General features: G+C 44.6%; 1 protein-coding gene across 5 annotated transcripts in view; it reads left to right on the top strand.

The window, feature by feature from the left end:
- MTA1 (metastasis associated 1) overlaps positions 1 to 25,350 on the top strand; it is a 3,368,231-nt gene that overhangs the window by 614,579 nt on the left and 2,728,302 nt on the right. The gene's annotated exons all lie outside the window — the stretch shown is intronic.

Below are 25,350 nucleotides of genomic sequence, written 5' to 3'. Positions count from 1 at the left end.
GAACTTTGTGCTAGAAAAATTGACACTCCCTCCATTTGAACCAGCAGCAACAGCAGATCTTCAACACCTATCATGGAAAACTGCTTTCCTACTGGCAATTACTTCAGCAAGGAGGGTTTCGGAACTACAGGCCTTAATGGCAGTACAACCCTTCCTAATCTTCCATCAAGATAGTGTCCATGAGAACTAATCCTACATTTATGCCTAAGGTGGTATCCAGAGTGTCTTTAAACCAGGCAATCCACCTAACTACCTTCTTTCCCAATCCACAGAACAGGGGGGAAAGGCTGCTGCATACCTTGGATGTACATAGACAGTTATGCTACTACCTGGACAGAACCAAAAGTAACAGAAAAACTGACCAGCTTTTAGTAGCCTATGCAACAGGAAGGGAAGGAAAAGCAATTTCCAAACAGACAATCTCCAAATGGATAGGAAATTGCATAAGATTCTGTTACTCCTACCATGGAAAACCAGTTCCACAGAACATAAGACCTCATTCTACAAGGGCTACAGCCACTACCACAGCTTTCTTACGAGGAGTGGCAACCAAGGACATTATTGAGGCGGCTACGTGGACCTCCGTGCATACATTTGCCAAGCATTATAATTTACCTCTATACTCTAGATCCCGAGCAGGGTTTGCCACTGCTGTATTGCAATGGATCCTAACTACACCATAATTCTTCTTCCCCCTCCCCTAGTTTGGCTACGGTATTCTACCCATTTGTTATGACTGCAGATGCATCCTTGAAGGACATAGTACAGTTTTGTACCTACCATAAATGTAGATGTCCGAACAGGATAGCATCTGCAGTCAGGATTACCCACCCTCCTTCCCCTCTGTGGTACTCCTAGGGTATTTACCCTCCTAATAGCTAGCTGGGGGGGAGTCTCTTATGGTGTATTTGTTTGTATATATGTACATACATGCTTATTTTTTGTGTTTGCCTTCTACTACTTTGGAAACATTGGCATTTATCCAAAATTTAGCCTTCCAAGAGGGCAACTGGCATCTGGGGCAAGAAACACTGAGTAAAATGGCGTCGGCTGATGCCTTTATACCCGAAGACCAGCAGAGATGACGTCGGGTGAAGTGTGACATCAGCCGAAGCCGGACCCAGACTTTGGAATCCGGCCGACCGAAGGGCTGCCTGACGACAGGACAACCCATTTGTTATGACTGCAGATGCTATCCTGTTCGGACATCTACATTTATGGTAGGTACAAAACTGTACTTTTTAAATATAGTATCCCAGGGATACAGATTTCATTTCCACACGTTGCCAATCCCAAACGGATGGCCAGACCTGCCCCCAAATCAGTGGGCAGAGGCCCAGAAACAAGTTCTGTCCTTCATGAACATGGGGGCTATTCAACCAGTATTATATTATATTATATTGCGTAATATTAGGAATCATATTTAGTATTCACTATTTTGATAAAGAAAATGAGCATTTAAAAGTTTGTATATGTTATAGTGTTGATAGGGTTAAAATATTTGATGAACTGATTGATTAATTATTTAATTGATGAATATATAAAAGAGATTGTATATGTCTGTAAATTTGTTCCATTGAAGGCGAACTGCCGAGGTACCAGGACAGATGGATTAAAGTTGCTTCTCTTTGTCTCATGCTCTGACTGCTTTATTTTGGTGTATTTCTGAAGGCTATTCAACCAGTACCAGAAGAGCAAAAAGGAACAAGGTTTCTACTCAAGACTTTTCCTGGTACCCAGAAAAGACAAATCACTGTGTCCAATTCTGGACTTATCTACTCTAAACACATTTATGGACATTCCAAAATTCAAGATGCTGACTCTTCAACAGTTACTTCCTATGCTAGGCAAAAATTCCTGGTTGGTAACTAGACTTAAGAGGCTTACCTGCATATCCCAATCAGGGAATCTTGCAGAAGATACCTCCGCTTCAAAGCAGGCTACTTGCATTACCAGTTCTCTGCACTGCCCTTTGGCTTATCTACTGCAACCCAGGGTCTTCACAAAGTGCCTGGTTCCAGTAATTACATTTTGCAGGCAAAGAAAAATTCAAATATATCCATACCTGGACGATTGTCTAATTCAGGCAGAAAACAAGGACATTCTTCTAAGGCATCTGGCATTTGTAAAAAGGGTTCTAACTTGTGTAGGGTACACCATAAATGAAAAGAAATCACAACTGGTACCCTCTCAAAAAATTACATTCCTGGGTGCAAGCTTGAATACAACTGCCCAGATGACTTACTTTACGCCAGAAAAGCAAAGTCAGTTGGTGACTTACTTCAAACAGGTGGCCACAAAAACCCTGCTATCTGCAAGACAAATTCTGCAAGCCTTGGGATTCATGGCCTTTTGCATTCTTCTAATTCCATATGCAAGACTGCATATGAGGAAACTTTAGTGGTACTTAAAAAGTTTATGGAGTCAACATTGTCACAGCCTGGAAACAATGATTCCTATCATACCTTGCCTGCAACTAGAGGCCTGCCATTCACTCCATCCCCTGCCTCCCAAACCCTAACTACAGACTCATGAGACAATGCTTGGGGGGCTCATCTGGCAGGGAACTGCATTCAGGGCAAATGGAGCCCAAATCAAATGCACCTTCTTATCGATCACAAAGAAATGCTAGCTATACAGAATGCACTGACAGCCTTCAAGGACTACCTTCATCCAGGACAATTAATGATAGACAGACACCACAGTTATGTGGTACATAAACAAGCAGGGGGGGTACACATTCCTACCCCCTTTGCAGACTAGCCATGGCATTGTGGAACACGGCCTTGACCTACCAAATACAACTACAAGCCCCATTCCTGCCAGGAAAGCTGAAAACTCTGGCAGATGAACTAAGCAGAAATCTTATGGACCCACACAAATGGAAACTGGAACCACAACTTTTCAACATGTTGACACGCAAATGGAGGAGTCCAGACATGGATCTTTTTGTCTCGCCCCAGAACTATCAGTTGGACAAATTCTGCACAAGAATTCATCACAAAAAAGCTTGGTAAGTGGATGCTCTATCATTCAGCTTGAAAAACCTATTGGTCTATGCTTTTCATCCTGTGCCTCTGCTCTCCAACGTTCTACTAAAAGTCGGACAGGACAAACCAAAAATTATTCTGATTGCTCCAGACTGGCCTCGCCAATACTGGTACCCACTCCTGTGCAATGTGTCACACCTTCCACCATGGCACCTGCCTCAGACACCTTACCTTCTGTCTCAGCAGACCAACCAAATTCTGCACACTCTGCTACAAACTTTGAACCTTGCAGCATGGCTAATCATCTAAGTTCACCCTTGGCCATCCCTCAGCAAACCTGTGATGGATGTCATTTTGGAGGCGAGAAGGCCTAGTACAAGAAAATCTTATGCTGACAAATGGAAAAGATTCTGTGCCTGGAACAAATCACAAGGAATAAGCACAGCAATGCCCACTATTCCTCAGATTTTACAATACTTAACTGAGATGCTTCACAAGGGCCTGTCTTTCTCTTCCGTAAATATCCATGCCTCTGCCATTTCAGCTCATTACAACACAGATCCTCCCCTCTTTTCTCATCCTCTGCTAAAGCAGTACCTCAGCAGAGCCAAAAACTTAAGACCTCCTGGGAGAGCTGCAACACCTGCATGAGACCTCAGTGTTGTATTGGAAGAACTCACTGTCCCTCCTTTTTTGCCAGCTGCTACTGCAGACCTAAAATTTCTCTCCTGGAAAACAGCTTTCCTTTTAGCGGTCACTTCAGCTAGAAGAATTTCTGAATTACAGGCTCTTATGGCAGTGGAGCCTTTCATTATTTTTCATGCGGACAGGGTGTCTCTCGGGACCAGTCCATCTTTCATGCCTAAGGTGGTATCCAGTGTGGCTCTTAATCAGACCATGCATCTGCCAACTTTCTTTCCCAATCCACAGAAGAAGGGTGAGCGGATTCTGCATTCATTGGATGTACACAGACAACTTAGATTTTACTTAAACAGGACAAAATTTCTACAAAGATCTGAACAACTACTGGTGGCATTTGCTTGCAGGGGCTGAGGGAAAGGCCATTTCAAAGCAGACTATATCCAAATGGATAAGCCACTGTATTTATTTCTGCTATATGCACCATGGTAAAACTATTCCCCAGGGGATCAGATCTCATTCCACCAGGCCTGCATCTACTTCTGCAGCCTTTCTCGGAGGTATTCCTACCAGAGACATTCTAGAAGCTGCTACCTGGAGCTCAGTTCATACGTTCACCAAACATTACCATTTACCTTTCTTCAAATACAGAGCTTGCTTTGCCACTGCTGTCCTGCAGGGCCTTATAGCTGGTCCTAATGCTGTATAAATCCATCCTCCCAACCATAGCTTTGGGAATCTACCCAAATGTAATGACTGCAACAGTGAAACACGAAGAACATAGTACAGTTGTGTACACTTACCGTAAATATAGATGTTCGAGTGTATTCACTGTTGCAGTCCTGGTTACCCACCATCCAGCCCCCCTGTTTTTTCTCTTACTATACTCCAACTTTCTTTTACTGTGCTTAAAAGACTTTTTGGGTGTATTTGCTTTTGTTTGGAGGTATATTTTTTTGTGTTTTAAAATTTTATATTTTGCTCCCCATTTGGGGGACACCTGACACACATGTTTTATACCCCTGACGACCTGACGTCATGGAAGAAGGGACAGTAACTGACGCAGGACCCAAGACTTTGTTAATCAGGTCGACTGAGGGCAGCCTGCCAGCCCAAATGTAATGACTGCAACAGTGAATACACTCGGACATCTACATTTATGGTAAGTGTACACAACTGTACTTTTCCAAGACCGTGAGTAGTCACCCTTCATTTTTCATTTATCTTGAGAACCAATGTTTCAAACTGTTGGCCAACAGTGCCATGGTAGAATCCACTTGGCCAGAGTTAGAGCTGCCACTGAAGAAAGCCAAGAAACCTAGGCCTGAGTCTGTTGCTGTCCATCCTCTACCGGACGTCTCTCTCAAGGTGAGTGAGAACCCAGAGGATAGCCCGGTGATGTTCTTCATGTTTCACTGTTGCAGTCATTACATTTGGGTTATCTGCTTGCAGGTAGCCCTCAGTCGGCCTGATTAACAAAGTCTTGGTTGCCGTCCCTTCTTCCACGATGTCAGGTCATCAGGAGTATAAAACATGCAGCCGATGCCATTAGTCTTTCTTGCTGTGCGTTGCCCAAAGCAGAAGTAGTTCGCAAGTGCTGGTCAGCCGACTCCTGAAATTTTCATTTTCGAGTTTCAGAACCGAAGTCTTCAAACTAAAGCTAAGTACCCCATTGAGGAAGCTTTTTCTTGCTCCTTACCGATGTCAGTAAAAGTTAATAATTTTATTACTTGTGGGAAGCAAATACCTCATAAGGATTTTCATTTGTACTGTATTCCTTGCCTAGGTCCTGACCACAACGTGCCTTGCTGTCTGTTTTGTGCTAAATTTAATCAACGCACTATTAAGCATCTGTATATTTTTGCATCAAAATATTTTGGCCCAAAATTTAACTATCCAGAAATGTCGTCCGCTAGCTGTCCGATTACCGGAATAACTAAAAAATGCAAAGAAAAAGACAGACCGTCGAGGTCCAAAACCGGCGAAGCTTCTAAGCCAGTCGCCGGTACTCAGTGAGGCGCTTTCGCAGCCCCTGATGCCTGCTACTTTTGATTCACATGCCTCTACTGAGACCCATTCGGAGTCCGGTATGCAGTGAGACACTTTAAGTATCGAACCCGCGGATGTCTCTACCTTAAATGGGTCTGGAGCCGCTGAGCAGGCACCGGCTTCTGAGGGTGATTTCAGGCCTAAAGATTTGTATATTAAACAGATGCCATCTTCAAAACTAAGGCCAAAATCAACTTCTATGTCTAAAAAACTGACTCTTGGGTCACTTGCACAGGCCCCTATGCCTAAAATACAAATGATCAAAATGGCCGTGGATTTTAATTACCTTGATCAGGGGGCACCCATCCCCCTACTGCTAAGAGGCCTAGGCAAGGCACTGAGTATGAATCATCAGATCAGGTTTGTATTTCTTCTGATTCCTCTTCTGATCAGGAATTATCTATTCTCCCTTATGAGGACTCTGATACAGAAGATTTCATCCCTTCTGCTTCTCCTTCTGAGGATTTTTCTTTTGGAAAAACTTTGTATACCCTAAGGGAACACTTTCACTGGGAGAGTCAGGATTTCTCAGAATCTAAAAAGAGGTTTGGGGATTTCCTTCTTCCTCAGCATAGGCCTTTGGCTGTACCTCCTGTTTTAGATATTGTTGATGATGTTTTCTCAGAATCCAGCATGGCTCCTGATTCCTTGCCTTCGCCTCCTAGTAAGCCAGACCGATAATACAGGGTTCCTGGCTACCACAAATTTCTGTTTAAAAACCCTACTGGTGACCCTGAAACCATTTCTCAGGGTCCCAAGGGGGCGTTAAGGCTTCTACTGCTAAAAATCTTACCCCATCTGATAGAGACTATAGGGCGCTGGATAGATGGGGTAAGGTTTACACATCTGCAACCTTGGCAATCAGAGCTTTAAAATGTCAATTTAATTTGCTTAAATATCAGCAGCATGTCATGGGCTTACTTAAACAGAAAATGATGTTGATTTCTGACTGTGTGGAAAATAAAGTTGCAGGATTTATTGCGTTCAGCTGAACAAGTTGGAAAGCATACTTTGCAATGTGGTTTTGATTCCTTGGAGGCCTCTTGCAGGGCCGCTGTAACTGGATCTGTGATAAGAAGGCATGCTTGGCTCAAGGAGCAAAATCTGCCTGATCATGTTAAAGCTATAATTGTTGGATGCTCCTTTACAACAGGACAATCTATTTGGTAATAAGACAGAAGAAGTTTTGAAAAAGATGGAAGATAAAGCTAAATCTATGCAAACTGTAAAAGATTTCCTACATGCGCAGCCACCCAGGTTCAGTAGGCAGTGGCCTACTAAGAACTGGTCCTTTCCAGCACCCACCAGAGCCGCTCAGGTCAAACCCAGACATTCCAAAGGCTCCAGGTTTCAGTCACAAGGAACTTTTAGAACAAAACAATGGGGTGCCTCCACCTCCAAATCTGGAAGTAACAAGGCACCTTCCTACGGTAAACAGTCTCAATGACTTTCCACTGCAATCACCAAGCACTTATCTTTTGGCTGCCCTGTTGGGGGGGAAACTGGCACTCATGCAAGAAACTGGCAACTAATTAATTACCCAGGGCAAGTGGGTTTTAAATATAGTATCCCAGGGATACAGATTCCATTTCCACACATTGCCAATCCCAAACGGATGGCCAGATCTGCCTCCAAATCAGTGGGCGGAAGCCCAGAAACAAGTTATGCCCCTCATGAATATGGGGGCTATTCAACCAGTACCAGAAAAGGAAAAGGGACAAGGTTTTTATTCAAGACTTTTCCTGGTACCCAGAAAAGACAAATCATGGCATCCAATTCTGGACTTATCTATTCTAAATACATTTTTGGACATTACAAAATTCAAGATGCTGACTTTACTACAGGTATTGCCTATGCTAGGCAAGGATGCCTGGTTGGTAACTCTAGACTTAAGAGGCTTACATGCATATCCCAATCAGGGAATCTTGCAGAAGATACCTCCGCTTCAAAGTAAGCTATTTGCATAACCAGTTCTCTGCACTGCCCTTTGGCTTATCTACTGCTTCCAGGGTCTTCACAAAGTTGCGCCCAGGGTCTTCAAAAAGTGCCTGGCACCAGTAATTGCATTTTGCAGGCAAAGAAACATTCAAATTTATCCTTACCTGGACGATTGTCTAATTCAGGCAGAAAACAAGGACACTCTTCTAAAACATCTGGCGTTTGTAAAAAGACTTCCAACTTGTCTAGGTTACACTATAAACGAAAAGAAATCACAACTGGTACCCTCTCAAACAATTACATTCCTGGGTGCAAGCTTGAATACAACTGCCCAGATGAACCTACCTTATGCCAGAAAAACAAATTCAATTGATGATTTACTTCAGACAGGTGGCCACAAAAAACCTGCTGTCTGCAAGACAAATTCTTCAGGCCTTGGGGTTCATGGCCTCCTGCATCCTAATAATTCCATATGCAAGACTGCATATGAGGAAACTTCAGTGGTACCTAAAAAGCTTATGGAGTCAACATTGTCACAGCCTGGAAACAATGATTCCTATCATTCCTTGCCTGCCGTTAGAGTTCCTATGGTGGGCAGAGGCCTGCCACCAAAACAAGGGACTGCCATTCACTCCACCCCTTGCCACCCAAACCTTGACTACAGACGCATCAGATTATGCTTGGGGGGCGCATCTGGCAGGGAGATGCATTCAGGGCCAATGGCGCCCAAATCAAATACACTTGCATATCAACCAGAAAAATGCTAGCTGTACAGAATGCTCTGACAGCCTTCTAGGACTATCTTCATCCAGGAACAACTACTGATAAAGACAGACAACACCACAGTCATGTGGTACATAAACAAGCAGTGGGGTACCCATTCCTACCCCCTTTGCAGACTAGCCATGGCATTGTGGAACACGGCCTTGACTTACCAAGTACATCTACAAGCTCAATTCCTGCCAGGAATGCAAAATACTCTGGCAGACACACTAAGCAGAAATCTTATGCACCCACATGAATGGAAACTGGATCCACAAATCTTCAGCATGTTGACACACAAATGGGAGAGCCCAGACATAGATCTTTTTTCCTCACCCCAGAATTATCAGTTGGACAAATTCTGCAGAATTCATCGCAAAAAAGCTTGGAAAGTGGATGCTCTGTCCTTCAGCTGGAAAAACCTATCAGTCTGTTCCTTTCCTCCTCTACCTCTGCTCTCCAAGTTCTTACTAAAAGTCAGACAGGAAGAACCAAAAATGATGCTGCAATATTTAACTGAGATGCTTCACAAGGGCCTATCTTTTTCTTCCATAAAAATCCATGCCATTTCAGCTCATTACAACACAGAACCTCCCCTCTTTTCTCATCCTCTGCTAAAGCAGTACCTCAGAAGGGCCAAAAATTTAAGACCTCCCAGGAGAGCACCAGCTCCTGCATGGGACCTCTTTTTTTGTTTTGGAAAACCTCACTCTACCTTCTTTTGAGCCAGCTGCTACTGCAGATTTAAATTTTTTCTCCTGGAAAACAGTTTTTCTTTTAGCAGTTACTTCACCTAGACTGATTTCAGAATTACAGGTTCTTATGGCAGTGGAGCCTTTCATTATCTTTAATCCGGACAGGGTGGTGGCTCTAAGGACCAGTCCATATTTCATGCTTAAGTTGGTATCCAGTGTGGCTGTTAATCAGACAATTAATCTGCCAGCTTTCTTTCCCAATCCACAGAACAAGGGTGAGCGAATTCTGCATTCATTGGATGTGCACAGACAACTTAGATTCTACTTAAACAGGACAAAACCTCTAAGAAAATCTGAGCAACTGTTGGTGGGTTTTGCTACAGGGGCAGAGGGAAAATGTATTTCAAAGCAGACTATTTCTAAGGGATAAGCCATTGTATTCATTTCTGCTATGTGCACCATGGTAAACCTATCCTCAAGGGGATCAGATCTCATTCCACCAGGGCTGCATCTACTTCTGCAGCCTTTCTCAGAGGTGTTCCTACCAGAGACATTCTAGAAGCTGCTACCTTGAGCTCAGTTCATACGTTCACCAAACATTACCATTTACCTCTCTTCTCTAAATCCAGAGCTGGCTTTGCCACTGCTGTCCTGCAGGGCCTTATAGCTACTCCTAATTCTGTATAAATCCATCCTCACAAACATAGCTTTGGGAATCTACCCAAATGTAATGACTGCAACAGTGAAACATGAAGAACATAGTACAGTTGTGTACACTTACCATAAATGCAGATGTTACCGAGTGTATTCACTGTTGCAGTCCTGGTTACCCACCCTCTAGCCCCCTGTTTTTTCTTACTATATCTCTCCTTTCTTTTAATATGCTTAAAAGCCTTTTTGGTGCATTTGCTTTTGATTGGAGGTATATTGTTTGTGTTCTAAATTACATATTTAAAAAAAAAAAAAAAATATATATATATATATATATATATATATATATATATATATATATATATATATATATTGCTCCCCATTTGGGGGGCACCTGACATCTGGAGCAAGAAAAACTGATGAAAATGGCGTAGGCTGCATGTTTTATAGACCTGACATCATGGAAGAAGGGACAGCATCCGACGCAGGACCCAAGACTTTGCTAATCAGGCCGACTGAGGGCAACCTGCCAGCAGATTACCCAAGTGTAATTACTGTAACAGTGAATACACTCAAACATCTACATTTGTGGTAAGTGTACACAACTGTACTTTTTAAATAGTGTTCCAGGGATACAGATTTCACTTCCACACATTGCCAACACCAAGCGGGTGGCCGAACCTTCCCCCAAATCAGTGGGCAGAAGCCCAAAAACAAGTACTTTCTCTCTTAAGCATGGGGGCTATTCAGCTGGTACAAGAAGAGGAAAAGGGACAAGGTTTCTACTGGAGACTTTTCCTGGTACCCAGAAAAGACCATTCATGGCATCCTATCCTGGACCGGTCTACTCTAAACACCTTTTTGGAGATTCCAAAATTCAAGATGCTGACCCTTCACCAATTACTCCCTATGCTAGGCAAGATGCTTGGTTGGCAACAATAGATTTAAAAGAAGCATACCTGCACATCCCAATCAGGGAATCTTGCAGAAGATACCTACGCTTCAAAGCAGGCTACACGCACTAGCAGTTCTCTGCACTGCCCTTTGGCTTATCTACTGCTCCCAGGGTATTCACAAAATGCCTAGCTCCAGTTATTGCATTTTGCAGGCAAAGAAATATTCAAATATACCCATACCTGGACGATTGTCTAATTCAGGCAGAAAGCCAGGACATACTTTGGAATCATCTGGCCTTTGTACAAAGGGTTCTAACTTGTCTGGGGTACACCATAAATGAAAAGAAATCACACCTGGTACCCTGTCAACAAATTATATTCCTGGGAGCAAGCTTGAATACAACTTCCCAGATGGCTTACCTCACGCCAGAGAAACAAATTAATTTGACAACCTACTTCAAACAAGTGGCCACAAACACCCTGCTGTCTGCAAGACAAATACTGCAAGCCTTGGTGTTCATGGCCCCCTGCGTTCTTCTAATTCCATATGCAAGACTGCATATGAGGAAACTACAGTGGTATCTAAAAAGCCTATGGTGTCAACATTCTCAAGACCTAGAAACAATGATTCCTGTCATACCTTCCCTACGCCTAGAGTTCCTTTGGTGGGCAGAAGCCTGCCACCAAAACAAGGGGACTACCTTTCACACCACCCCCTGCTGCCCAAACCCTAACAGATGCATCAGACTATGCATGTGGGGCTCACCTGGCAGGGAAGTGCATTCAGGGCAAATGGAACCCAAGTCAAATGCACCTGCATATCAATCAAAAAGAAATTTTAGCTGTACAGAATGCTCTGACAGCCTTCAAGGACCACATTCTTCCAGGACAACTAATGGTAAAGATGGACAAACACCACTGTTATGTGGTACATAAGCAGGGAGGTACACATACCTAACCCCACTGCAGACTAGCCATGGCATTGTGGAGCACAGCCCTGAGCTACCAACTGCACCTACAAGCTCAATTCCTGCCAGGAAAATTAAATACACTGGCAGACGGACTAAGCAGAAATCTCATGGACCCACACGTGTGGAAACTGGAACCCAGGATTTTCAACATGTTGACAAGCAAATGGGGGAACCCAGATATAGACCTGTTTGCCTCGCCCCAGAACTACCAGTTGGACAAATTTTGCACAAGGACTCCCTACAAACAAGCCTGGAAAGTGGATGCTCTGTCCTTCAGCTGGAATAAAAACCTATCCGTCTGTGCCTTCCCCCCTCTGCCTCTGCTCTCCAAAGTAATACTAAAAATCAAACAGGACAAACCAAGGATGATTTTGATTGCTCCAGACTGGCCGTGCCAACACTGGTACCCCCTCCTGCACAGTGTGTCTCAGTTATCTCCATGGCACCTGCCTCAGACTCCTTCCCTGCTGTCTCAGCAGGAGAACCAGTTTCTTCACCCTCCGCTTCTAACACTAAAACTTGCAGCCTGGCTAATTATTTAATTTCTCCTTTACCATCCCTCAACAAACCTGTGATGGATATCATTTTAGAGGCAAGGAGGCCTAGTACTAGAAAATCTTATGCTGACAAATGGAAGAGATTCTGTGCCTGGAACCAATCTCAAGGGATGAGCACAGTAGCACCCAATTTATGTCAGATTTTACAATACTTAACTGAGATGCTTCACAAGGGCCTGTCTTTTACCTCCATTAAAATCCACGCTTCAGCCATTTCAGCTCATTTTAACACAGAACCTCCACCTCTTCTCAAGCAGTTCCTCAGAGGGGCCAAAAATTTGAGTCCACCCAGGAGAGCTCCAACCCCAGCCTTGGACCTTAACTTTGTTGAGCCAGCTGCTACTGCAGACTTAAAATTTCTTTCTTGGAAAACAGCTTTCCTTTTAGCTATCACTTCAGCTAAAAGGCTATCTGAGTTACAGGCCCTTATGGCAGTGGAGCCTTTCATCATTTTTCATGCGGGGACAGGGTGTCCCTCAAAACCAATCCATACTTCATGCCCAAGGTGGTATGCAGTGTGGCTCTTAATCAGTCCATTCATTTGCAAACCTTCTTTCCCAATCCACAGAATAAAGGGGAATAGATACTACATTCCTTAGATGTGCACAGACAACTTAGACTGTACTTGGACAAGACTAAACCTCAAAGGAAATCTGAACATCTGCTGGTGGCATTTTCTGCAGGGGCAGAGGGGAAGGCTATTTCAAAGCAAACCATTTCTAAATGATAAGCCATTGCATTCATTTCTGCTATAAGCACCATGGAAAACCTATCCCCCCGGGGATCAGACCTCACTCCACCAGGGCTGCATCTACCTCTACAGCCTTTCTCAGAGGCGTCCCTACCAGGGACATCCTAGAACCTGATACCTGGAGTTCTGTACCTACTTTCATCAAGCTTTATTTTATCATTTGCCAATTTTCTCTAAATCCAGAGCTGGCTTTGCCACTGCAGTCTTGCAGGGCCTTATAGCTGGCCCTAATGCTATATGAATTCCTCCTCCCAACCATAGCTTTGGGAATCTGCTACCATAGCCTTCAGGGCCACTGAGATTACCAGACCTACAATTAAGTACATTCTAACTCTTCTTTTCTTGTGGGAAAAATTGATTCTGATATGCCTGCTTCTGAGGGTAAAACCTCTGCTTTCTTTGTTCAGTTCCAGTTTTCAGGTTGCCTGTCATACTATTAAATGCAGTTATTATGCAGTAAATGCACCTTTTAGGGCTGCTGCCTCTAGTTCTGTGATAAGGCTCTATTCCTGGCTTCACCTTCAGGCCTTACCAGATGATATCAAAGCAAAATATCTGGACGCTCCATTGGATAACCAGAATTTGTTTGGCACTGCTATGGCTGATCTTTTCAAGACTTTGCAGGATCAGGATAATGTCATGAAAGATTTTGAAACTGATCTTTTGTCTCGCCTATTCTCAAGTTTCAGAGGAACTATACTAATAAGACTGCTTTTGTGTGTAGGCTACCTAGACTGCATTCCAAAGGTGAAGAAGGCTTCTCTGATGTTCATTGTGTTACACTGCTGCAGTCATCACATTTGGGTTGTCCTGCCGTCAGGCGGTCCTGCAGTTGGCCAGAGTTCCAAAGTCTTGGTCCGGCGTCGGTTGCTGTCGCTTCTTCCCTGACGTCAGTGCGCCAGGGGTATAGAAGATGCATCCAACGCCATTTTCTTCAGTCTTTCTTGCTGCACAGTGCCCGAAGCAGAAGCAGTTCGCAAGTGCCGGTCGGCCGACTCCTGAATGACCGTCTGCATAGATTTTGCCTTATCCTCCATTTTCTTTAAACCTTTTTCTGCTTTTACACCAAGTAAAACATCCTGCTGTAAAGGTGCATCCAATAACTTTGCTTTAACATGATCAGGTAAAGTTTGTTCTTTTAACCAAGCATGCCTACGTATGACAGACCATGTCACTGCTGCTCTACAAGAAGCTTCCAATGAATCAAATCCACATTGCAAAGTATGTTTTCCCACTTGTTCAACTGCATGCAACAAATCTTGCATTTCCTTGTAATCAGGCTGTAATGTATGTGTGAGCATTTTTTGTTTTAGTTAAGACATCAAATATTGATATTTCAGCATGTGAAACTGACAATTTAAGGCCCTCATAGCTAGAGTAGCTGAGGTATATACTTTCTTTCCCCATCTGTCTAGTGCTCTAGAATCCCTTTCAGAGGGCACAGGTTTTTTAGCAATAGAGGCCTTAACCCCTTTGGGACCGTGGGAAATGGTGTCTGGGTCAGCAACAGGGCTTTTATACAGGAATTTGTGTGAGTCAGTGACTCTGTAGTATCGGTCTGGTTTGGCTGGTGCAGGAGGTAGTGAATCTGGGTTAAGACTGGTGGAATAGCAAGTGGTCTGTGCTGGGGTAGTAAAAGGAACTCTCGGAGCCTTTTCTTAGAATCAGAGTAATCCTGGCCTTCCCAGTGCAAATGTACCCTCATGGTATGTAAGGTTTCCCCAAAAGAGTAGTTTTCTGGGGGAGATGCAAAAGGGATAGACTCTTCAGCATCAGAGTCTTCATAAGGGGGAAAGCAATATTCCTATTCCTTGGAAGAGTCTGTGGAAATTGAAACCTGGTCAGAGGAAGCGTAGTCCTCCTCCTGTCTTGGCCTTTTATCAGGAGGGGGATGGGAGCCCCTGTTTAGGGTAATTAAGTCTTCAGACATCTTAAGCATCTGTTTCTTAGGCATGGGGCCTTGTACTGGAGACTGCTGTACAGTCTTCTTTGTTTTTAAAGGAGTTTTCAGCTTTGCATAGGATTTAATAGTGAGTGTAGTCGGTCTGAAGACACCTTTTGCAACTGAAGGCGTTTCAACTGCACCGGTATCTCCTTCAGGCATGGAGTTGGAAGAGCCTAAAGGTAAAGGTTGTGGAGGCCTAGCAATCTCAGCTTGTGAATAGGATGTCACCTGGGGTTCTAAATCAGCAGTCGTCAGGGGCTGCGTAGGCACCCGACTGGCCTAGCAGAGGCCTCTGAGTCTGGTTTGGGTCTCTGCTGCCTGTACTTATCTTTGCGTTTTTTATGCATTCCGGTCGTCGGTTGCTCCGACGGCATGGTTTAATTAAATTTCCTACCAAAATAATGTCGGGCGAAATCAAACCGACGTTTAATAGTTCGTTTATTAAACCTAGCACAAAATCGACAACCTGTGACGTCCCTAGGCAAGGAATACAATAAAAATGAAAGTCCTTATGTGAGGTATTTGCTTCCCACAAGAAATGCAATTAACTTTTTCTGACATCGGACTGAGGCAAGAAAAGGTTCTAGCAGGTACTTAGCTTTATTGAAGACTTCGGTCTGAAATTCGATTTGAAAATCTCAGGAGTCGGCCGACCGGCACTTGCGAACTGCTTCTGCTTCGGGCACCGCGCAGCAAGAAAGACTGAAGAAAATGGCGTCGGATGCATCTTATATACCCCTGGCGCACTGACGTCAGGGAAGAAGTGACAGCAACCGACGCTGGACCAAGACTTTGGAACTCTGGCTGACTGCGGGACCGCCTGACGGCAGAATAACCCGTGTGTGATGACTGCAGCAGTGTGAGCACTCTAACATCTACATTTATGGTAGGTACAAAACTGTACTTTTTTTTCCCCCTGATAAGCCTACTAAGACACCCAGGTCCCAGAAGCCGTCTTTTCCTTAAAGTCTGCAGTCATCTGACTGTCTACCATCCCTGCTACTCAACCAGGTTCCCTTGTCCTTCGGGCTTTCTCTTTATCTCTGTTTGGCTGCTGATTACCACAGACACCTGGCTTCTGTCTATCAGGCAGGTCTACTTTTGTGACCTGGAAGGCACTTCCCTCCTGTTACGGAATTCCTCAACCCCTACAGAACTGCTTCCTCATTTTCCAGGGGTATTTGCAAAGTTTGCTGGACCAAGGTACACTTCAGGTGGTTCTGTAAGCAGAAAGGGGTTTGGGTTTTATTCCAGGATGTTTGGGGTCCCAAGGAAAGAGGGATCGTGGAGACCTCCTGTGAACCTTTCCTTTTTAAACACTTTACTCATAGTGCCTTCCTTCTGAATGCTGTTTATTCAGACTGTTTTCTCTAATGTTCGTGTTTCACTGTTGCAGTCATCACTGTAGGTTTCTTCCTGCCGGCAGGCAGCCCTCGGTCGGCCAGAATCCTAATGTCTGGGTCTGGCATCGGCTGTGTACTCATCCCCCTGACGTCAGTGCGCCAGGGGTACAAAGCTCCCAGCTGACGCCATGTTCTCCAGTCTTTCTTGCCGCATGGTGGAAGCAGTTCGCAAGTGCCGGTCGGCTGACTCCTTTTACTTTTTGTGCTTCATACCGAAGATATTCTTCTTTTCAAAGCTAAGTACCCCGTTGGGGAAACTTTTTTCTTGCTCCAGTCCGATGTCAGAAAAAGTTAATAATTGTATTTCATGTGGGAAGCAAATACCTCATAAGGATTTTCATTCTTATTGTATTTCTTGCCTAGGCCCTGACCACGATGTAGCTAGTTGTCGGTTGTGTGCTAGATTTAATCAACGTACTATTAAATGGAGATACGATTTTGCCTTTCATTACTTTGGGAGACTAATTATAACATGTCGTCGGACACGCTTCCGACTACCGGAGTTCATAAAAGGCGCAAAGATAAAGATAGGCCTCCGAGGTCCAAATCAGACGACAGTTTACAATTAGAGCCAGCTGCCGGTTCGGCCGTCGTCAGTGAGGTGCTTTCACAGCCCTTGTCATCGGCCATTACAGAACCGCTTGCCGATACGGACTCCCATGAGGAGCCAACTAGGCCTTCGGATATTCCAGGTGCAGGACCTTCGGATAATGCTCCCTCAGATGGGTCCAGAGCCGCTGTACAGGTACCGGCTTCCGAGGGGGTTTTCAGGCCTACGCAGCTTCAGGTAAAGGCAAAGACAAAGACTCCTTCTAAAACAAAGACTCAAGCCCAAGCCTCCTCTGATCCGGGACCTAAATCTCAAAAACAAATGCTTAAAATGGCGGAGGACTTGCTAACTATGTTTGGGGGTTCCCATCCCCCTCCAGACAAAAGGCCAAGACAAGAATTGGATTATGAATCCTCTGATTATGTATCTATCTCTTCAGTGTCTTCCTCTGAACAGGATTATACTTTCCCTCCTTATGAGGATTCTGATGCTGAGGAATCCATTCCTTCAGCTTCTCCTCCTGAAGATTACTCTTTTGGGGAAACTTTACATGACATGAGGGAACATTTTCACTGGGAAGGACAGGAGTACTCTGAATCTAAGAGAAGGCTTAGGGATTTCCTTCTTCCCCAACACAGACCCCTGGCTATTCCTCCTATTTTGGATATTGTGGATGATGTCTTTACTGAGTCTAATTTAACCCCCGACTCCTTTTCTCTGGCCCCTGCTAAGCCTGATAGATATTACAGAGTCCCCGACTCTCACCTGTTTCTATTTAAAAATCCTACTGCTGATCCAGAAACCATTTCTCAGGGTCCCAAGGGTGTTAAGGCCACCACTGCTAAGAACCCTGTTCCGTCAGATAAGGATTCTAGAGCTTTGGAGAGATGGGGCAAAAAAGTGTACACTTCTGCTACTTTATCTATTAGGGCTTTGAATTGTCAATTTCATATGTTGAAATATCAGCAATACCTTTTGTCTGTTATGAAACAAAAAATGTGTACCATTTCTGCATGTGCAGACAATAAGGAATTACAAGATTTGATGCATGCTACTGAGCAGGTGGGGAAACATACCTTACACTGTGGTTTTGATGCTTTGGAGGCCTCTTGCAGGGAGGCAGCCACTGGCACGGTCATTAGAAGGCATGCTTGGTTAAAGGAACAAAATTTGCCTGATCAAGTAAAAGCAAAATTACTGGATGCTCATGTTCAACATAATGTTTTGTTTGGGTCTAAGGCTGAAGAGGTTATAAAGAAAATGGAGGATAAGGCAAAATCCATGCAAACGGTTAAAGATTTCTTACAGGTTCAGCCTCCTAGATTTAGCAGAAATTGGCCAGCTAAGAATTGGTCCTTTCCCAGCTCGGACAGGCCTCAGAGGGGTAGATATAGGTTCATAGGTTCATAGGTTGGTACTAGGCTATCAGCCCTAGGGCCTATACAAGCCTAGCCATAACAATTCCCTGGCTATTTCTTCCCACATTATTTACTTTCCTGGACCCCTATCTAGCAGGGCGACTGACGTGATCCCTGGGTTGAATTTCCTTTCTCCCATCCAATCATCAAGGTTCCTCTTGAAGAGGTCCAAAGAGGCACTCTGCTTGACATGTATGGGCAATCTATTCCAGAGTCTGGGGAGTCTCTGGGTCAGGAACCTATCCCTCCAGCATGTTTTGTTTATTGTGATGACAAGGTTTAGATCCCTGGAGCGTGTAGCTCTGAGGGATTGGGATTTCTTTAAGTGTAGCATGTCCAACAGCTCTGGGTTTGACATGGCCTTGTATGTTAAGCAGAGATCGCCTCTGAGTAGGCGATATCGACAGAGTATAGCTGGAGTTTTTAAGGCGGTCAGCGTGGGGCATCTGCTTTAGGCCTGTGATTCTTTTAGTGAGGTATTTCTGAGGCCTTTCCAGTTGTTGCAGATGTCTTGAGAGGTACATACCAAATGGGGCGTTGTATTCTATAATGGGTCTAATGAGGGATGAGTACAGTGGGACAATGACCTCCTTTTTCTGGATGAAAAGCCCTTCGTGATGAGGTGTGCCACATAGAAGGATTTCCTGACTGTTGTGGCGATGTGGTTATCGAAGGTGAGACCACTGTCCACCTGTGTCCCTAAGTCTCTTATCACACTTTCTGTGTTTAGTGTACTGCCACCTATATGGTAATTCATGGATACATGTTTTTTCCCAAAGGGATAACAATACATTTCTTGGCATTGAGCTTGAGCCCATGGCTCTGGCACCAAGCATCTGTTTCTGTAAGGCCCTTTTGTAGAGTATCCACATCATTTGGGGATTCAATAATGGCTCCCAGTTTGCAGTCATCTGCAAACTTTGTTAGCCAGAGTCCCTTAGTATTGACCTGTACTTCAGAGAAGTAGATGCCAAACAAGAGCGGCCCCAGGACTGAACCCTGAGGTACTCCACTTGTCACTTGTCTGGAGCTGGATTTGGAGTCGGCTACTTTTACAGTGTGGGTTCTATCAGTAAGCCATTTAGCAACCCATTGGGTGACATAAGGATTAATTCCCAACTTAGTAAGTTTATCTATGATTCCAGAGTGGGTGATAGTGTCAAAGGCCTTGGCAAGGTCTAGATAGGCTGTGTGGACCACCTTACCCTTGTCCATGGCTCTGGAGACTGATTCAAAGAAGTCAGTCAGGTTCAGGAGACAAGATCGGCCCTTCACAAACCCAAACTGGGTGGGGTCCAGTGTTTGAAGGTTGCCAATGTCTTTGTTTATAAGTTCCATGATAATACGCTCCATGGCCTTGCAGATAAGGCTTGTCAGACTGATGGGACGGTAGTTTCCTGGATCCAAGGTGGATCCCCCCCTTGTGGATTGGGATAACTGTAGCTCTGCGCCACTCAGTGGGCACGAAACCTGAGGTGAGGCTATGATTAAACATGACACTTAGGTGAGTTGCCAGTTCATATTGTAGTTCATGTAGTACACAGCCCGGGATGTCATCTGGTCCCATGGATGCTGTATTCTTGGCTTTAGAGAGTGCGTTTTGTACCTGTGTGGCCGTTATTACTGGAATTTGGCAATCTTCCGGTATTGAGATGGGCCATTTAGGGGGTGAGAGGGGGGTGAGGTTGGCACTGAATCGATCTGCCAGGATATTGGCAATATCCTTCGGATCAGTATATTTAATGCCATTCTGTTTTAGCTCAGAGCAGATCTGAGCATTGCCATTTAGATTCTTGACATAGTTATAGAATGCTTTGTGGTTGTCTTTGGAATCTTTGGCAATTTTATTTTCATAACTAGCTTTGGAGGATTTTGAGGCATCTCAGTTTCTTACTGAGGCTAGTAAGGGGGTTTTTTGCATCCTGGGATTTTCCTCTTTTCTGCAAAAGTTTCTTCCTTTTGTTGTAAAGTTTGTTTATGGCAGGGGACCATCAGATCGGCTTCCTTTTTTTGGATGAGAGCATTTTGGTTCTATTTGGGATGGCACGATTCATGCATGAGTGGATGTGCTCGTACAGTGCCTTAGTGTAGGATTCAGCAGTTGAACTTTCAGTTCCCGTCTGCATGGGTGTCATGAAGTTTGTCACTTCTGACTTGAGTAGCATGAAGTTGGCTTTGGAGAAGTTTTTTATGGTGGTTTCTTTCCGGGGGGGGGGGTGGGATGTGTATGTTAAGGGTGATTAGCTTATGGTCAGACCTGACTAACGAGGGGGTGACCATAGGTATGGAGCATTGATTTCCCATGTTGGTAATGACCAGGTCTAGGATATTGGAGCCCCTAGTGGGACTATGGATTAGTTGATCCAGAGCATTGGAATTTATGAATTCCAAGAACCGTTGCGCAAAGGTGTTGGGACATGAGTAGTTTTCCCAGTTAATGGCAGGCTAGTTAAAATCGCCCAGTATTAGGGTGTTTGGTTCTATCTTAATATTTCCCAGTATGTTTAGAAAGGTGTAGTGAGAATCTTGGGGTATGGTGGGGGATCTGTAGCAAGCTACAATTTGGATTGCAGTCTTACCTAGTGTTAGTTGCACTTGGAGAATTTCAGACTCATTGTGTTGGCCAACTAGCCTGGTGGTGTGAATATCCTTGGTGAATATTGACACTCCTCCACCTTTAGTGTTTCGGTCCTGGTTTGGTGGCCGAAAAGTGTGGTAAGAGTTGTAGCCTGCTATTGCAGGGGTGCTCTCTGGAGCCTTGAACCAGGTCTCAGTTACTGCACAGATATCGATGTTCTCCATTTTTAGGAGGGATAGCCCAAGCACAGACCTCGTATAGACCTAGACAGTGGAGTGCTTCCACCCCCAGGGGTGGAGAAGATAGGTCTCAACCTTATAGGAAACCGGCTGAATGACTCCCCCTGCATGGCTCCAGGAACCTCTCTCCTGGAAGCTCCTCTGGGAGGAAAACTTTCTCTTTTCCACCGAAATTGGACTTGCATAACCCAAGACAAGTGGGTTCTGGGTGTAGTTTTAGGAGGTTACAAATTCCACTTTCACACCTTACCAAAACCTAACGGATGGCCAGACCTACCAAAAACTCAATGGGCGGAGGCATTAAAACAGGTGAGGTCCCTCATGGCTATGAGGGCCATAGAACTGGTTCCAAATTCAGAGACTGGACAAGGCTTTTATTCAAGATTCTTTCTAGTTCCCAGAAAGCAAAATACTTGGAGACCCATCCTGGATCTGTCAGTCTTAAATACTTTCCTGGAGATACCAAAGTTCAAGATGCTTACTCTGCAGCAACTCCTGCCAATGTTGAGCAAAAATGCATGGATGGTGACATTGGACTTAAAGGAGGCTTACCTACACATTCCTATCAGACAGGAGTGCAGAAGATACTTCAGGTTCAGGGCAGGCTCGAAACATTACCAATTCTCTGCGCTGCCCTTTGGCTTGTCTACTGCGCCCAGGGTCTTTACCAAGTGCCTGGCACCAGTAGTAGCTTACTGCAGACTCAAGGGAATTCAAATTTACCCTTATCTGGACGACTGCCTTATTCAAGCAGACAGCAAGGACATCTTACTCAAGCACCTGGAATTTGTTCAGAATCTACTCATGTGCCTGGGATTCACTGTGAACGTAAAAGTCAAATTTGGCACCCACTCAACAGATAACTTTCCTGGGTGCTCTTTTAAGCACTACAACCCAGATGACATTCCTGATGCCAGAAAAACAACTACAGCTGGCTTCAACTTTCAAAAGCCTGGCGTTAATGTCTAGGCTAACTGCAAGGAAATTCCTGCAGGCTTTGGGTTACATTGCTTCCTGCATCCTACTCATACCATATGCAATACTGCATATGAGGAAGATACAGTGGTACCTAAAAAGCGTATGGTCCCAGCATTGTCAGTCTGGAAACAGTGATTGCTGTCTTGCCTTGCCTGCAAAAGGAATTTCATTGGTGGGCCACGGCATGTCTTCAAAACAAAAAGGGAAAGCCTTCAGTCTACCTCCAGCCAACCAAGTGATAACCACGGATGCCTCGGATTATGCATGGGGAGCCCACTTGCAGGGGACAGGCCTGCAAGGTTTTTGGGCAGAGGATCAGAAGCATCTACATATCAATTTAAAAGAGATGTTAGCTGTACAGAATGCTCTCTTGGCTTTCAGGGATCTTTTACAGCCAGGGCAGCTACTGATAGGGACAGACAACACCAGTTATGTGGTACATAAGCAAGCAAGGGGGTTCACACTCCTACCCCCTTTGCAGACTAGCCATGACTCAATGGAACACAGCACTAACTTGCAAAGTGGGATCTACAAGCTCAATTCCTGCCAGGGAAACAAAACACTCTGGCAGACAGCCTGAGCAGGAATCTGTCAGACCCACACGAGTGGATGCTAGACACCCAAATATTCAAGATGATTACAGAAGCCTGGGGTTGCCCGGACATAGATCTATTTGCATCTCCCCACAGCTACCAGTTGCAGACTTTTTGCACAAGGACATATCACAAGCTAGCATGGAAAGTGGATGCTCTCTCATTCAGTTGGAGGAACCTCTCTGGGCATGCCTTCCCACTACTGCCTCGTCTACCAAGGGTGTTATTAAAAATAAAACATGACAAACCAAAGATGATCTTACTAGCCCCGAATTGGCCTCGACAATTGTGGTACTCAACACTGATAAATCTATCCCAGGAACCTTCTTGGATTCTACCTCAGATTCCAAATCTTTTGTCTCAACATCAGGGCCAGGTCCTGCACTCTCATATCAACTCTCAGCCTGGCAGCTTGGCGTATTCAGTGTCTATAATTAATCCTACCCTTACCAAACAGGTTATGGATGTCATCTTAGAAGCCAGAAGGCCTAGCACTAAGAAATATTATGCAGGTAAATGGAAGAGATTTTGCACCTGGATGCAGGCTCAGGAATCTGATCCTCACATTCCAAATATTCCATTGGTTTTACATTATCTAACAGATATGTTGCATAAGGGTTTATCTTTTTCTGCCATAAAAATACATGCCTCAGCTATCTCTGCACATTATAATACAGATCCTCCAATTTTTTCACATCCACTTCTGAAACAATATCTCAGAGGAGCAAATAATTTAAGGCCCCCTAGGACTCCACCCATTCCTGCTTGGGACCTCAATTATGTACCGGAAAAGCTTACTCTGCCACCTTTTGAGCCTGCTGCCACATCCGATATAAAGTATTTATCATGGAAGACTGTTATCCTACTGGTTTTAACTTCAGCCAGGAGAGTCTCTGAGTTACAAGTGCTCATGGCTGTGGAACCTTACATTATTTTTCATCAAGACAGGGTTTCTTTGAGGACTAACCATACTTTCATCCCTAAAGTGGTTTCTGAAGTGGCTTTAAACAAAACTATTCACCTGCCAACTTTTTTCCCTAATCCACAAAATAAGGGGGAGAGGATCTTGCATTCTTTGGACGTACACAGGCAGCTTCGCTTTTACCTGGACAGAACCAAGGATATCAGGAAAACAGAACAACTGTTTGTTTTTTATGCAGCAAATTCCCAAGGCAAAGCTATTTCAAAACAGACCATTTCTAAATGGGTTGCTCATGGAATCAGATTTTGTTACTCTCATCATGGAAAGCAAATCCCTGGAAAAATTAGGACTCGCTCTACCAGAGCTGCTGCTACTTCAGCTGCCTTTCTCAGGGGAGTCCCTACCAAAGATATTTTGGAAGCTGCAACTTGGAGTTCAGTGCATACTTTCTCTAAGCACTATAATCTCCCTCTTTATTCTAGGGCAGGCTTTGATTCTGCAGTCTTGCAAAGCCTTCTAGCCGCCCCTCCTACTCTATAACCACCACCCTTTATCTCAGCTTTGGGATTCAACCCTTCAGTGATGACTGCAACAGTGAAACACGATGAACATAGTACAGCTGTGTACACTTAAATGTAGATGTTCAATTGTCTTCACTGTTGCAGTCTGGGTTACCCACCCTCCTGTCCCCTCTTATACTTTTATTGGTGTGGTTCCCTGCTTCACCCTTCTCCAGAGGTGAATTTGCTACAGGGTATGGGGTTTGTTGTATGTTACATTTTTGTTTTACTTTTAGCCTTTATTTTTGGGCACCTGACATCTGGGGCAAGAAAAACTGGAGAACATGACGTCGGCTGGGAGATTTGTTCCCCTGGCGCACTGACATCGGGGAGGATGAGTACACAGCCGACGCTGGACCCAGACTTTGGGATTCTGGCCGACCGAGGGCTGCCTGCCGGCAGGAAGTACCCTACAGTGATGACTGCAACAGTGAAGACACTAACATCTACATTTATGGTAAGTGTACACAACTGTACTTTGCTCTCCTCTGATCTGAAGGATGCTTACCCTGCACATTCCTGTCAACCTTCTAGTTAGGAAATATTTGATGTTTATCGTGCTATGCTGCTGCAGTCATCACACTTGGGTTATCCTGCCGTCAGGCAGTCCCGCAGTCGGCCTGAATTCCAAAGCCTTGGTCCAGCGTCTGTTGTCGTCGCTTCTTCCCTGACGTCAGTGCGGCAGGGGTATAAAAGAGGCAGCCAACGCCATTTTCTTCAGTCTTTCTTGCCGCGTGGTGCCCGAAGCAGAAGGAGTTCGCAAGTGCCGGTCGGCCAGCTCCTGAGATTTTCTAACAGAATTTCAGCCGAAGTCTTCTATAAAGCTAAGTACCCCGTTGGGGAAACTTTTCTTGCCTCAGACCGATGTCAGACAAAGTTAATAATTGTATTTCTTGTGGGAAGCAAATACCTCATATGGATTTTCATTCTTATTGTATTCCTTGCCTAGGCCCAGACCACAACGTTTCTGGTTGTCTGTTTTGTGCTAGGTTCAATAAACGCACTATTAAGCGTCGGGCTGACACCGCCCGACATTATTTTGGCAGAAAATTCGACTACATTATGTCGTCGGAACCTCCAACAACCGCTATGTTTAAAAATCGCAAGGACAAAGACAGGCAGCCTAGACCAGATACCGAGGTCTCGGTTAGGCCTGCCGCCGGATCTTCGGTATTCAGTGAGGCACCTACGCAGCCCCTGACTACCGCAGATTTAGAAAATACGACTGCCTCTCAGTCAGAATCTACTGGGCCACTGGAGCCGGT

Source organism: Protopterus annectens, chromosome 6.part0, assembly GCF_019279795.1.
Source record: "Protopterus annectens isolate FY-2018-M chromosome 6.part0, PAN1.0, whole genome shotgun sequence".
NCBI lineage: Eukaryota > Metazoa > Chordata > Ceratodontiformes > Protopteridae > Protopterus > Protopterus annectens.
The sequence above is the reverse complement of the archived record's forward strand: the minus strand, read 5'-3'. Positions and strand labels throughout refer to the sequence as shown.